The 15,627-nt window shown below is 38.0% G+C and overlaps 1 protein-coding gene across 3 annotated transcripts in view; it reads right to left on the bottom strand.

Moving 5' to 3' along the window:
- ASXL2 (ASXL transcriptional regulator 2) overlaps positions 1–15,627 on the bottom strand; it is a 335,805-nt gene that overhangs the window by 114,331 nt on the left and 205,847 nt on the right. The gene's annotated exons all lie outside the window — the stretch shown is intronic.

Raw genomic sequence — 15,627 nt, 5'->3', positions numbered from 1 at the left:
TATTAGAATTGCTAAAAAAAAAAAAAAAAAGGGGGGGGGGGCCTGGGTGAATCAGTGGGTTTAGTGTCTACCTTTGGCTCAGGTCATGATCTCAGGGTCCAGGGATCTATCGTTGCATGTTGCTCCCTGCTCAGTTGGGGTGGGAGTGTGTGGGCTCTGCTTCTCCCTCTCCCCCTCCCATTCCACTTGTTCATGCTCTCACATAAATAAAATTTTTAAAAAAAAATGAATGACTAAAATGAAAATGCTGACAGTACCAAGTACAAGCAAGGATGAAGATCAACTGCATTTCAAATAGACTGCTGGTGGAAATGCAAAACAAAGCAGCCACTCTGAAAAAGTTTCCCAGTTTCTTATAAAGGTAGATACATATTTACCAATTATGCAACAACCCTACTTCTGGGTATTTATCCTAGAGAAATGAAAATGTAACATTCAAAGGAGAATCTGCCACAAATGTTTATTGCAATTCTATTCTTATTTGCCAAAAGCAGAAACAACCAACACATTCCTCAACAGCGAAATGGATAAATCATTACTCATTAGCACAATGAACTCAGCCATAAACAGAATGAACTACTAACACATAAAACAACACAGATGAATCTCAAAGGCATTAAAGTGAATTTAAGAAACTAGCCTCAAGTGCATCCCGGGTGGCTCAGCGTAATTTAGTACCACCCTCAGCCCAGGGCGTGATCCTGGAGAGCCAGAGAGCCAGGATCAAGTCCCACAACAGGCTCCCTGCATGGAGCCTGCTTCTCCCTCTGCCTGTTGTCTCTGCACCTGCCTCTCTCTATCTCTGATGAATAAATAAATAAAATGTTAAAAAAAAAAAAAGTCTCAAAAGGTTATACACTATATAATGCCATTTACATGGCATTCTCAAAGACAAAACTAGTGATGAGTAACATATCAGCAGTTGCCAAGGGTTAAGGGCAAGTGGGGGGTAACTACAGCAAGATAGAACAATATTTCCTGGCTTGTACCTGACTATAATGGTGGCGGTTACATGTGTTAAATTCACACAACTATGTAACAAAAGGTCAGTTTTTTGCTGCATGGTAATTTTTAATATAAACTTCTTATAATTTTTTTTTAGGTATTTATTTATTTATTTATGATAGTCACAGAGAGAGAGAGAGGCAGAGACACAGGCAGAGGGAGAAGCAGGCCCCATGCACCGGGAGCCCAACGTGGGATTCGATCCCGGGTCTCCAGGATCACGCCCTGGGCCAAAGGCAGGCGCCAAACCGCTGCGCCATCCAGGGATCCCTTAATATAAACTTCTTAACCAAAATACTAGAGTGAGGTACCACGCGTATGTAGGTAGAAAATAGGGCAGCTCAGGTGGCTCAACAGTTTACCACCTCCTTCAGCCCAGGGTGTGATCCTGTAGTACTGGGATCGAGTCCCACATTGGGCTCCCTGCATGGAGCCTGCTTCTCCCTCTGCCCGTGTCTCTGCCTATCTCTCTTTCTCTCTCTCTTTCTCTTGTGAATAAATAAAATCTTTTAAAAACAAAGTCACTACAGCATGAAAGTGATTTAAAATTTTCTCATTTTCTTAATACTGTTGAGCATTTATGACATAACCACATAATAGAATAGCCTTCAGCCATAAAAAGGGGTTACTGTTAGCAAAACCAGAAAATGACACATCAAAGTATTTAACATGGAAAAGCAGATTAGAAACTGAGAGACTAATTACACCTACACAGAAAAAAATCTATCAAAGACTAGAAGGAAATATCCCAAAATGTTTATATTGTGTCAGAGTAATTTTTCCCAAGTTAGTATTATTTCTATAATTTAAATTTTTTTAAGATTTTATCTATTTATTCATGAGACACACAGTGAGAGAGAGGCAAAGACACAGGCAGAGGGAGAAGCAGGCTCCATGCAGGCAGCCCAATGTGGAACTCGATCCCAGGACCCCGGGATCTCGCCCAGAGCTGAAGGCAGATGCTCAACTGCTGAGCCACCCAGGCGTCCCTAACTTAAATCTTTTTTAATTTTATTTACTTATTCATGATAGACACAGAGAGAGGGGCAGAGACATAGGGAGAGAGAGAAGCAGGTTCCCTGTGAAGAGCCTGATGCGGAACTCGATCCCAGGACCTGAGCCAAAGGCAGAGGCTCAATCACTGAGCCACCCAGGTGCCCTTATTTCTATAATTTAAATAATTCATAAAACTTTTGTAAAATGAAGGAAACCTATTACATATTACTAAAACTAAAATATATTTATTTTAAATTTCAACATGGATGGACCTAGACGGTATTATGCTAAGTGAAATAAGTCAAAGACAAATATTGTATGATTTCCCAACAAACAAAACAAACAAAAACAAACCCAGAGATACAGATGACAAACTGATGGTTGCCAGCAGGAAGGGGGGGAGGGGATGAACCAAATAGGTGAAGGGGATTAAGAGGTACAATCTTCCAGATGTAAAGTAAATAAGACACAGGGATATAATGTACAGCATAAGGGATACAGCCAATGATATTATAAAAACTTTGTATGACGACAAATTATATACATTTTATAATGTATATAAGGAGTCACTGTGTTGTACAACTGAAACTAATACAATATTGTATGTTAGTTATTCTTCAATAATAAGTACATCTCAATAGAGTGAAAAATAATACAGTAATCCTAACTGAACCAAGGTTCACAAACAATAAATTTATAAAATGTCAAACCTCATGTAGGTCATTAATAAGAAAAAGACTAAGGATCCCTGGATGGCTCAGCAGTTGAGCATCTGCTTTTGGCCCAGGGCATAGTCCTCGAGTCCTGGGATCAAGTCCTGCGTCTGGCTCCCTGCATGGAGCCTGCTTCTCTCTCTGCCTATGTCTCTGCCTCTCTCTCTCATGAATAAATAAATAAAATCTTAAAAAAAAAAAAATAAGAAAAAGACTAACAAAAATGTTTGATTAAATATAGATTAAAAAATATCTAAAGGGATGCCTGGGTGGCTCAGTGGTAGAGCATCTGCCTTTGCTACCTCTTTTCTGCTAGAAAACAAACCTGGGAAATACATATGAAGCAAATCCAGTACTAAATTTAAAAAAAAAAAGAGAGAAATAATCCATATTTATTTATCCAAAATATTTAATGGTGTTTTCACAAAGAGCATCACACAACCCAGAGCTACTGAGGTATTCAACTCCAGGGAGCAGTATTCACATAAATACAGTATGAATGGCTCCCTCTTGGAGTTGTGCAACACACAGCCCTGATTGATTCTATCATCTGCATCAACCTGATGACCAGGCACACAGAGGACCATGGTATGGAAAGAACATTCAGGAATTCAGAAATAAGAAAAATCAACATGAGCTAGAATAACTGGGAAAGAGTTCTGCTTTTTTTTTTTAAGATTTTATTTGTTCATGAGAGACACAGAGAGAGAGAGAGAGAGGCAGCAACACAGGCAGAGGGAGAAGCAGGCTCCATGCAGGGAGCCCAACGTGGGACTCGATCCCGGGTCCCCAAGATCAGGCCCTGGGCTGAAGGCGGCACTAAACCGCTGAGCCACCCGGGCTGCCCAAGAGTTCTGCTTTTATCTCAAGAATAGTACCTATTTGTTGTGTTCAAAAGCATTCCACAGGGATCCCTGGGTTTGGCGCCTGCCTTTGGCCCAGGGCGCGATCCTGGAGACCCGGGATCGAATCCCACATCGGGCTTCCGGTGCATGGAGCCTGCTTCTCCCTCTGCCTCTCTCTCTTTCTCTCTCTGTGACTATCATAAATAAATAAAAATTTAAAAAAAAAAAAAAGATTCAAAAGCATTCCACAACCTCTTGTATGTGTGAAAACTTCAGAAGACTAGTGGAACTTCAGTAAAGGCTTCTGTTGGAGAACTGTAAATGGAATAGGTGTAGGCAGAACTGATGTAAAATGAAAAAAACCTAAACACGAAAAAAAATGTATAGCCCCTCCCACCCTTTTTTTTTTTTTTTTAAGATTTCATTTATTTATTCATGAGACACACAGAGAGAGAAGCAGAGACATAGGCAGAGGGAGAAGCAGGCTCCCCTTGGGGAGCCCGATGCATGACTGGATCCTGGGACCCAGGGATCATGATCCAAGCCAAAAGTAGAACCAAAGGTAGATAGATGCTCAACCGCTAAACAACCCAGGTGCCCCCTTCCTACCCTTTTAATTGAAGAAAGCCGTACTCTAAACCTCATAACACCTTTACAGTAAATTCCACAAATGACCTGAAGTGCTCAAATACAGATGTGATGTTATCTCCTCATAAAAATTCTCTATAGCTCCTAGAATAAAAACAGCTGTCAGTCCAACTTCTACAACTCTCCACATTTTGCCCCCAACCTACCTTTCCTGGCCTTATTATTTTTCACCATACTTTACAATACTAAACAGTAAATAAGCTGTGCCAGCAAACATTCTCTGCATTTTTTTAATCTTCCCGCTTTTCAAGCTCTTCCTCCTGTTTAAAATTTCCTCACTCATATTCACCTATGTTTTATCCATCATCCCTTAATACCCAGGCTAAATATTCTGAGACCAATCCTGGATGCTCCCCTTTCCACCAAATTTTAGTATTACTACTAGTTTGCTTTTAAATGGCCTCTACAAATTTATTTTGTGATTATTTATGAAATAATTATGAAACCTAAGTTAAAACAACATAAATGTATGGGGTTTTTTTTTTTTTTTTTTTAGGTTTTTGTGGGGGCTTGGGTTTTTTGTGTGTGGGGTTTTGTTTGTTTGTTTGTTTTGTTTTGTTTTGAGTAATCTCTACACCCAATGTGGAGCTCAAACCCAGGACCCTGAGACCAAGAGTCCCAAGCTCTTCTGACTGAGCCGGCCAGGCAACCCTATCTCAGTTTCTATGTTGTCAGGACTGTGAGCAAGGATTAACTGAGTCTTCCACTTAGGGTCTCACAAGGCTGAAATCAAAGTGTCAACTGGAACTGTGAACTCATCTGAGGCTTTGGGTTCTTTTCCAAGCCTACTAACAAGCTTACTTGTTGGCAGGTCTCAATTCTCTTTCTGTTTCCTTGCTGGCTCTTGGCCAGGAGTCACTCAACTCCTAGAGGCTGCCTGCCACTCCTTGCCACATGGCCCTCTCCACAGGCAGTTCACAACGTCTAAGTCAAGAGTGGGATTCTGTGCAAATCTCCTAGAAGACATGGATTTTTCGTGAGTTCCCACGTCTCTGTGTGATTCCACATTCATTTGGGAAACAACTGGCAAATAGGGTCCCTGAGGTTAAAGGGCTTTTCATTAGAATGGTCTTAAACCTGTGCTTATTTGCTAATAACATCTTCACAATGTTTAGTTTTCCCATTTAAAAAAACGTAAAATAGGGCAGCCTCGGTGGCCCAACGGTTTGGCGCTGCCTTCAGCCCAGAGCATGATCCTGGAGACCCAGGATCGAGTCCCACATCAGGCTCCCTGCATGGAGCCTACTTCTCCCTCTGCCTCTCTCTCTCTGTGCCTCTCTGAATAAAATAAAATCCTTAAAAATAAATAAATTAAATAAATAAATAAATAAATAAATAAATAAATAAATGAATAAATAAATAAAATATGTATTTATCTTTCAGTAATATCAACAAACAGTACTTACACTAGATATTGTACAAGGAACTTTTCAACACCCCAAACGGTTAAGTTTTATTATTATCTCTATTTTAACATCAGGAAAATTGAGAAACCTTGGTGTAAATCCCTAAATGATTCTTACATTCGCATTTGAGCACTGGTTTAAATAACCTGTCCAAGGGCTCCTGGGCTCAGTCTGACTCTTGATTTCAGCTCATGTCATGATCTCAAGATTGTGAGATGGAACCCTACATTGGGCTCCAGACTCGTGCAGAATCTGGCACAAGACTCTCTCTCCCTCTCCCTCTATCCTGCTGTCATTACCTCCCCAAATAAAATAAATAAATCTTACTTAAAAAACAGTACTACTTTATCTATTATGTCTTTATTGAGTGATGATATATATGAAAACTGTTTTTCTATTACCTTTAACTTGTAATCCCTCTCTTTTACTTCACACACACAATACAGAAGAGAAAATCTTTCCTAATACATTTATATTTCATGGGTAAAATCCATTTAAACATAAAAAATTTGTCTCCGGGCACCTGAGTGGCTCAGGTTAAGCATCCAAGTCCTGATTTCAGCTCAGGCCATCATCTCAGGGTCCTAGGATCAAGCCCCACATCAGGCTCTGCACTCCACGGGGAGCCTGCTTGAAATTTTCTCCCTCCTCCCTCTCCCTCTCTCTCTCTAAAATAAATAAATAAATCTTTAAAAAAAAATTGAAAAAAAAAATTGAACTCAAACCATACAGGAAACTAATCTCTACAAATTAAGAGCAACACATAAAATTTCTATGTTACTACTTGAAAATAAATCACTAACATCATTAAGCACTTTATTTGAAACCGAATATAACTAAACCAGCTACTAAGTAATTCAGACATCAGTGGGTTAAAGATGAAAGATGGGTACGCCTGGGTGGCTCCGTGGTTGAGCATCTGCCTTGGGCTCAGGTCGTGATCCTGGGGTCCAGGGATCAAGTCCTGCATCAGGCTCCCCATATGGAGCCTGCTTCTCCCTTTGCCTGTGTCTCTGCCTCTCATGAATAAATAAATATTTTTTAAAAAAATAAAATAAAATAAAATAAAATAAAATAAAATATAAAATAAAATAAAAATAAAATAAATAAAAATAAAGATGATTTGAGCTATCCCAAGCTGTGAACTAAAAGATTCTAAAGTATCAACTGAAAAAAAAAAGTATCAACTGCTAAATGTCAGTAGCCAAATAATTTTCAAAAATTCTTCACAATTTTTACCAAGAGATAGATCAAATTACTCAAAAGACATATAATTTGTAAGTTTTACAGTGTTCCCTGAGGCCTAGTACTAAGTACAAGTGCATTTACCATTAACCAATTTTAGTTTTGTTAAGCAAGGTCAGAAGTAAAAATTAACATAGAAATATCCCAATGTAAAGGGGCACCTAGGAGCTCAATCGGTTAAGAGCCCTACTCTTGATTTTGGCTCATGTCATGATCTCAGAGTCATAGGATCAAGCCTCAAATGGGGTTCCATGCTCAGCAGGTAGTCTGCTTGAGATTCTCGCTCCACCTCCGTCACCCCAAACCATGTGCATGCATGCTCTAAAATAAATTTTATGAAAGTGAAGAAAATTCCCAATGTCCAATCATTACTCAAAACAGTCTTTGAATATCCTGGTGTGTCTTGTAATAATTTTCTTTCTCAAAACTAGAGAGATACCGGGCAGCCCAGGTGGCTCAGCGGTTTAGCACTGCCTTCGGCCTAGGGCGTGATCCTGGAGACCCGGGATCGAGTCCCATGTCAGGCTCCCTGCGTGGAGCCTACTTCTCCCTCTGCCTGTGTCTCTGCCTCTCTCTCTCCTCTGTGTTTCTCATGAATAACCAAAAAAAAAAAAAAGAAAGAAAAAAAAAAAAAAACTAGAGGGATACTCGACCAGTTTTCCTAGCAATACTGATTATAGTTGACTAACTTTATTTAAATTTTCCTCCCCTAGAAACGCCTGGGTGGCTCAGCGGTTGAGGGGCTGCCTTCTGCTCAAGGCATGATTCTGGGATCCAGGATCAAGTCCCCCATTGGGCTCCCTAGGAGGAGCCTGCTTCTCCCTCTGCCTATGTCTCTGCCTCTTGCCTCTCTCTGTGTCTCTCGTGAATAAATAAATTCTAAAAAAAATTTTTTGCTCTCCTAAAAAGTGAGAACAGAGTCCTCTTTTATCTCCAATAAAAAAATTTTAAAAGGTGAAAAAAAATTTAGCACTTGTACAAAAAAGTGAGTTAAACTCTGCAGATAGAAAATTTTAGAGTCTGCTTTCAGGGGCATCTGGCTGGCTTAGTTGGTAGAACATGCGATTCTTATTCCCAGGGGCATTCAAGCCCCACTTTGGGCATGGAGCCTACTTTAAAAAAGAAAGTCTCTGCCCTTCCACCAGCAGTCTTAGTGAAATATAAACTGAATTCCCTTTATTTGTTCACAACAAAACATGTATTTTATTTAAGGAAGATATGCGGGATCCCTGGGTGGCACAGTGGTTTAGCGCCTGCCTTTGGCCCAGGGCGCGATCCTGGAGACCCGGGATCGAATCCCACGTCGGGCTCCCTGCATGGAGCCTGCTTCTCCCTCTGCCTATGTCTCTCTGTGTCTCTCATGAATAAATAAATAAAATCTAAAAAAAACAAAAAACAAAAAAAAACAGAAAAGCAAAAAAGGTAAAGACTGATAAATCTGTTTACAATTTAAAATGTCTGAATAGCAAAAAAAAGCATACATCAGTCAACACAAAAAACAAAAATGCAAACGAGATCTGCAACACATATGACAAAACATTATTTCCTGAACTAAAAGCAATCTTAGAAGTTAGTATAAAAAAGACCAGTAAGAAAAACAAAAGGCAAAGATCTGAACAATCAAGTTTACTGAAAAATATTATAAGTAAACAAAGTTACTTCATCCCTGCACTAACCAATAATGGTAGCCATTAAACAAATGAGGCTACTTAAACTTAAATTAAAATTAAATCAGGGCAGCCCGGGTGGCTCAGCGTGGCTCAGCCGTTTAGCGCCGCCTTCAGCCCAGGGCGTGATCCTAGAGACCCGGGATCGAGTCCCACGTCGGGCTCCCTGCATGGAGCTTGCTTCTCTGTCTGCCTGTGTCTCTGCCTCTCCCCCCCCCCCCATGAATAAATAAACAAAACCTTTAAAAAAAATTAAATCAAACTGACAATTCAGGGCTACCTGGGTGGATCAGTCACGTAAGCCACTGCCTTCAGCTCCAGTTATGATCCCAGGGTCCTGAGATTGAGCCCTGTGTCGGGCTCCTGCTCAGGGGAGAGTCTGCTTCTCCCTCTTGGTGTCACTGCCTCCCACTCCTGCTTGTGCTCTCTCTCTTGTGAGCTCTTTCTCAGATAAGTCTTTATTTTAAAAATATTCAAATTTCAGTTCCTTAGCCACATTTCAACTGCTCAACAGCCACATGACTAGTGGCTACTGTGTTGCACAGTACAGATATAGAACATTTGTATAAGTTCAACTGAACAAAAGAAATGCTTTATTAATATATTAAAGTGGCAAAGAGTAAAGATTGGTATATTCCTTGGAAAAGAGAAAAGTAGGGAAAAAACAGTAACCTTCAAAATTTTGGAGAAGAATATAAATTGGCACAAACTCAAGTTTACAAACTCTTTATTTTAACTATTCCAAGCATATAAATGCACGTGCACATGCACACAATGTACATGCAAACATACAGATTTGCCCACATGTATATACTGAAGTATTTGTTAAAGGAAAAAAAACTATAAATGGTCTATACATCAAAAAATCAAGGAATGAGTTTTTTAAATGATAGTACATCTAAAGAGAGTAGAATATTAAAACATTAAAAAGAATGAGGCAAATACATAAGTCATGACATTAAAAGGCATCCATGATATGCATAATTAAAGCAAGTTGCAGAACTGTGTATAAAATATAAATAGGTATACTTAAGTATATCTCCACATACAGAGTTAAAAATCCAGAAAGCTATATTTAAACTATCAACCATAGTTAATTTTAGTATGGTAACTCTATTATCAATATTTCAGTATGAAGACTTTGATTTAATCCCATTTTCATTACAATGACTCATCAAAGATTAACTTTTACACATTTCTGATCCATCTTTTTTTTAAGAAAGAGCCTATGTAACTTCAATAGAAACTCAAAACAAGTAATACTTTCTTTTGGGGGCACCTGGGTGGCTCAGTAGTTGAGCATCTGCCTTTGGCTCAGGTCATGATCCCGGGGTGTTGGAATGAGTCCCGCATGAGGCTCCCCCAGGGGAGCCTGCCTCTCCCTCTCACTATGGCTCTACCTCTCTCTGTGTCTCTCTCAAGAATAAATAAAATCTTAAAAAAACAAAAAAAGTAATACTTTGTTTTTAAGTCTTATTTAAAGAGTTCTAAAATCTAATATATTCAATAACCTTTTAAAACAACATTAAAGGGCAACCCCGGTGGTGCAGCAGTTTAGGGCCGCCTTCAGCCCAGGGCCTGATCCTGAAGACCCAGGATCAAGTCCCACATCAGGCTCCCTGAGTGGAGCCTGCTTCTCCCTCTGCCTGTGTCTCTGCCTCTCTCTCTCACTCTCTCTCTCTCTCATGAATAAATAAATAAAATCTTTTTAATAAAATAAAAATAATAAACAATAAAACATTAAAAACATGATAAATCGGGGGATCCCTGGGTGGCTCAGCGGTTTAGCGCCTGCCTTTGGCCCAGGGCCTGATCCTGGAGTCCCGGGATCGAGTCCCACGTCGGGCTCCCAGCATGGAGCCTGCTTCTCCCTCCTCCTGTGTCTCTGCCTCTGTCTTTCTCTCTACGTCTATCATGAATAAATAAATAAATAAATCTTTTTAAAAAATAAGTAAATAGGGATCCCTGGGTGGCGCAGTGGTTTGGCACCTGCCTCTGGCCCAGGGCGCGATCCTGGAGACCCGGGATCGAATCCCACATTGGGCTCCTGGTGCATGGAGCCTGCTTCTCCCTCTGCCTGTGTCTCTGCCTCTCTCTCTCTGTGTGACTATCATAACTAAATAAATAAATATATTAAAAAATAAATAAATAAAATAAAAATAAGTAAATAAAAAATAAAAACATGATAAATCAAACTGTACTAAAAATACTAAAGAGGTGTCTGGCTGGCTGTCAGTGAAGCATGTTTCTTGATCTTAGGGTTCTGAGTTCAAGCCCCATGTTGGATGTAGAGATTAAATTCTTTAAAAAAGAAAAATAATAAAAAACTACATTACACACTACTGTAAACTATGAGGACGGTCTCTCTCAGTTCCCTGTAGTTTTATCTTCCACACAGTGGTCTCCTCCAGAAAGCTTTTGTAGTGAAAACACAACGCCCTTTCACCAACAGCAAAATTGCAGACTTTTAAGAGAAGATAAAATCTGTAGAGGAGGACAGCCAGGGTGGCTCAGCGGTTTAGCGCCACCTTCAGCCCAGGGTGTGATCCTGGAGTCCCAGGATCCAGTCCCACATCATGCTCCCTACATGGAGCCTGCTTCTCCCTCAGCCTGTGTCTCTGCCATTCCTTCTCTCCGTCGCTCATGAATAAATAAATAAAATATCTTTTAAAAAATAGCTTTAAAAAAATCTGTAGAGGAGGAAATAGCGAGGAATTCCGCAAATGTGATACTATTTTTTTCAGCTCCTGTCAAAATTCTAGGAGATGGAATAGCAGCACTATCTTTCATAGACATTTCTAATTTATATGTTCAAAAAAGACTTGATTTTTCATTCACCTAGTTAGAGGTTCATGGGCTTTTAAAGCAGGCACATGGGGCAGCCCCGGTGGCGCAGAGGTTTGGTGCCGCCTGCAGCCCGGGGTGTGATCCTGGAGACCCGGGATCGAGTCCCACATCAGGCTCCCTGCATGGTGCCTGCTTCTCCCTCTGCCTGTGTCTCTGCCTCTCTCTCTCTAGCTGTGTCTCTATGAATAAATAAATAAAATCTTTAAAAAAAATAAAAAATAAAAAAATAAAGCAGGCACATGAAAACAGGACAGAAGGAAGGACGAACTGAAAATAACACAAATCCAAGAAGAAAAACATGGGAACTTTAATATTATGGCAAGAAGGAAAATCAGACAAGTAGAGTGTAACATCAAATCCCCTCACATAAATAGAATTGCAGATAGCAAATTCATAAATGTATCAAATATCTTATAATTTATGTCAATTATACCTCAATAAAGCTGAATATAAATTTGCAGTTAGTGGTTTTTTTCTTTTTGCAGTTAGTGTTTTGAAAATTACGGATCAGAGCAGTTTCTCAATTTTTAACCCATGCCCCTTACAATGCTTTCTCATTCTATATTCTATGTATTCCACAAACCAAGATTTTGCCCAGTTTTACCTTCCATAGTCTATATGATAAAAACAATAGATTTAATATGTTTTTCCAAGACACACACTCTTTCCTGGAGATTCTAATACAAGTACAAATACAGACTGTAGAGTACTCTGGACTGGTCAATATATACCCAAGAGGACATAACCAAGCATGGCTTTTAAGTCTGTATGCGTATTTGTACTAAAAAAAAAAAAAAAAAAAAAAAAATTACGGTAAAGATAAGGGTCCTGAAAATTTCTAAGACTTCTATTTTCCCTAAAGCATATTTTATTTAGATGTTTTCCTAATCATCTTTCCATTCATTATATATTTTTATCATTATACTTTTTTGAGAGAGAGAGCACAAACCTGTGCATGCACGTGGAGGATGGGGACAGAGAAAAAAAAAAAAGACTCTTAATCTCGTGGCTTGATAGACCCTGAGATCATATCCTGAGCCGAAATCAAGAGTCAGATGCTTTAACAAACTGAGCCACCCAGATGCCCCCATTATACTTTTAATTACTTCCATTATCTATACTTCCTACACAAAAGTAATTAGCCTCTGATTACTACTTTAACAGAAATTTTCTATCTTCTTTCCATCTTATTCCCCAAAGGTAAATGACTTTAGGTAAATGACAAAAATAAAAATCTATGTACATTCAAAACAGTATTAATCATTTAGAGAAATCTATATAGATATAGTATCCCCCTGCACTCCCGCCACCACCAAAAAACTTTTTCTTCAGTCTACAAACCATATGCTAAAGATTTACAGGACTGCTGTGCTCCTCACCTCTAACACCCATACTTCTCACCCTCACTTTATTCCCAAGATATTCAAAAGTACCTCTAGCATACAATCTCTAAGGTCTGCTTCTGTCCCTTCCACCTACAATCACAAGAAACTTACCCTTTTAGGACACTTTTCCCTTTTAATGCCTCCCTAGCTGTGGTGTTAACAAGGTAAAGTCAAAGGAGAAAACAGGGTCAACAAGTTTGTACTATTTCAAAATATCTGCTTTGCAAGAACATCTAAATTTCTCAAGGATGTCATTAAATATTTAGATGATATAAGGGTTCTGATGGGGTTTTTTGCTTTGTTTTGTTTAAAGAATGAGCATAACTTTCCAAACAGTTCTAAAATCAGTGTAATGGTTTTTAAGTTCTCTGGCTTACTACAAATTTTTCTATTCAAATTGCACCAAACACTATACTACAGATCTAATTCCAAATCATTGCATCACCATCACTGCCACCCCTAAAATTTAAAACATGTGACACTGTTAACAAATACTTGAAAAATGCTTTTTATAACTAGTGTATTAATACAGGGCAAATATATAAGATCAGTAGGGAGATGGTCCAGTGTAATGAGCATTCAAGTTCTGTGGAATCTCAACTCCATTCTCCCTTTCTCTGGTGTTCTTAGTTATTGGAATCAGTCTATATACTCTATATTTAATCAGCCTTTTAGCATAATTTTACTATCATATAATAATTATGAATATTATCTTCATATTTCAGATTGTCCATAATAATCTTATATCAATTCATGTAACTCTCACACATCCACACACATACCCTCCACATCAAACAGGTACATATACATATATAATCTTGTTTATTTACCTGTTGCTATGCTATTGGTCAGAAATACAATCCGATTTTATTTATTTATTTTTATTTTTTTATTTTTTTACAATCCGATTTTAATAGTGCTCCCTAAAACAGGACAGCTCTACAATGCAGGTGCCAAGAACACAATGAAATAAGCAGCAGATATTGCTTGTTTTCGTAAATAATTTTATTCTTTCCTTGCTGAAACTCTGTCCTTAGAATATTTGACCTTAATGCCTATGAAAAAAGTTTAAGACATACTTCTAGTCTTCTTGATGTTATAATTATATGCAACACTTCTTAATTTAGGTCAAAGTTAATTTTCTGATCTCATTATTCTGAAATATTAATATTTCAGAATATTAATATTAATTTAATTAATATTAATTTTCTGATTTTCTGATCTCATTATTCTGAAATATTAAAGATTTACTTGTATCTAGTCCCTCTACATTTACTTCTAAATAGTTCTTCCTACAAATAGAAATCTTTTGAATACAGAGGTTTAGTTTAAATCTTCACTTTATATAGATGATAAAACAAACCAAAAAGAGCAGGATGTTTTCTACATTTTGGCTACTAGAAAAAAAAAAGTTTTAGTGTCACAATCCTAAAATTCATTTTTACTTAGATTGAGGCCTTACATTTGCAAGAACCAAATAAAAATACCAACCCACTAATATACTGATCCTTTCAAGAACTCAGTCCTCTTCTTATTAAACTAGCCTCTCCCTCTTCTAGATACTATTTTTCACATAGCTAGCTAGGCAGGAAATGTTTATTATAAATGAACAAATATGTTAATCTATTATAGGAAAATCTAAACACCAGATGCAAATTTTACCTACTTGTCACAATCGCCTAATAATTAGAGAATTTTATTCAAAGAGATCACAATTCAAAAGTACTCAAGATTGTAGAGACGTAATTAACATAATTGGGATTGTGGTCTGCCTAACTATAAAATTTGTCATTTTTTTAATAAAAAGCAAAAGTCTTGAGGTATTCATCAAGTAGAAGAAAGTGTAACAGCCTTCTGTGAAGGAGCAATTTCCTCAAAACCAAAAAAATTATTTCTAGAGTTTAGTCTTTTAGAAGGAAACTATCAGCACAGTCACAATTATGAAGAGAGATTAGATTGTTGTTAAGTGAAAACACTCAATAAATAAAATGTGCTTTTATTTATTCACTAACTTTTTCACATTTCCAACTAAAACAGAAATACAAGCTTAAGACTCATCAATCCCCTATCACAACAAATTTACAAAACAAATGCACAAGGTTTACAAAAATGCACAAGATTGAATAAACACAGGATCCAAATGTGGGGAAATAAAAAAGACTAAGTGGTAATATAACAAAACATTTTAACAGATAAAACTGAGAGGTGAGATGCGTGATTTCTTATTTTCTTCTTTATACGCTCCTATAATTCTCCAAATTTTCCCACAGTTAACATTTATTACTTTCATAATCAGAAAAAAACTCATTAAAAAAAAATAAGCCGTACATCTTATAATAAAGGTTCATTTAGAAAGGTTCTCCACATTATACAAGTATTACTGACATGATTCACCATTAAAGATAACGTCTCCACACTTTCTCACTTTCCAACACGAAAATGCGGTTTTATGTCCTATTACTTTTCTCCTGCATCTCCTAATGTTTCATTTCTACATACGTACACGCTCTTCATTTTTTTCATGCAACACATTGGAAGTCTCAAGGACCACGTAAAACCCACCTCTAAACTTCGTTATAAAAAAATTAAGGCGGGGGCCGGGGAGGAGGAAGGTTTTACCCGCTAATTACAACTTCGTGAACCCATCACTAGCTACGGAAAAAAAAAAAAAAAAAAAAAAGTCAAGGCCGGGTAAACTACACGTCCCACCATGCATTGCTGCCTTGTTCAGAGTAGATCTCTACGGAAACAGAAAAAAAAAAAAAAAATTCTACAAGTCCCACCTGTTACTTCGTTTCTAAACACCTCCTGCACTTTCAGCTTCAACAGCAAAACAAAAACAAGAGCCTCGTGACCTCGCGTTGGATCCG

Source organism: Canis lupus, chromosome 12 (assembly GCF_048164855.1).
Source record: "Canis lupus baileyi chromosome 12, mCanLup2.hap1, whole genome shotgun sequence".
Classification (NCBI taxonomy): domain Eukaryota; kingdom Metazoa; phylum Chordata; class Mammalia; order Carnivora; family Canidae; genus Canis; species Canis lupus.
Note: the sequence above shows the minus strand (reverse complement) of the source record. Positions and strands in the feature narration are given on the sequence as shown.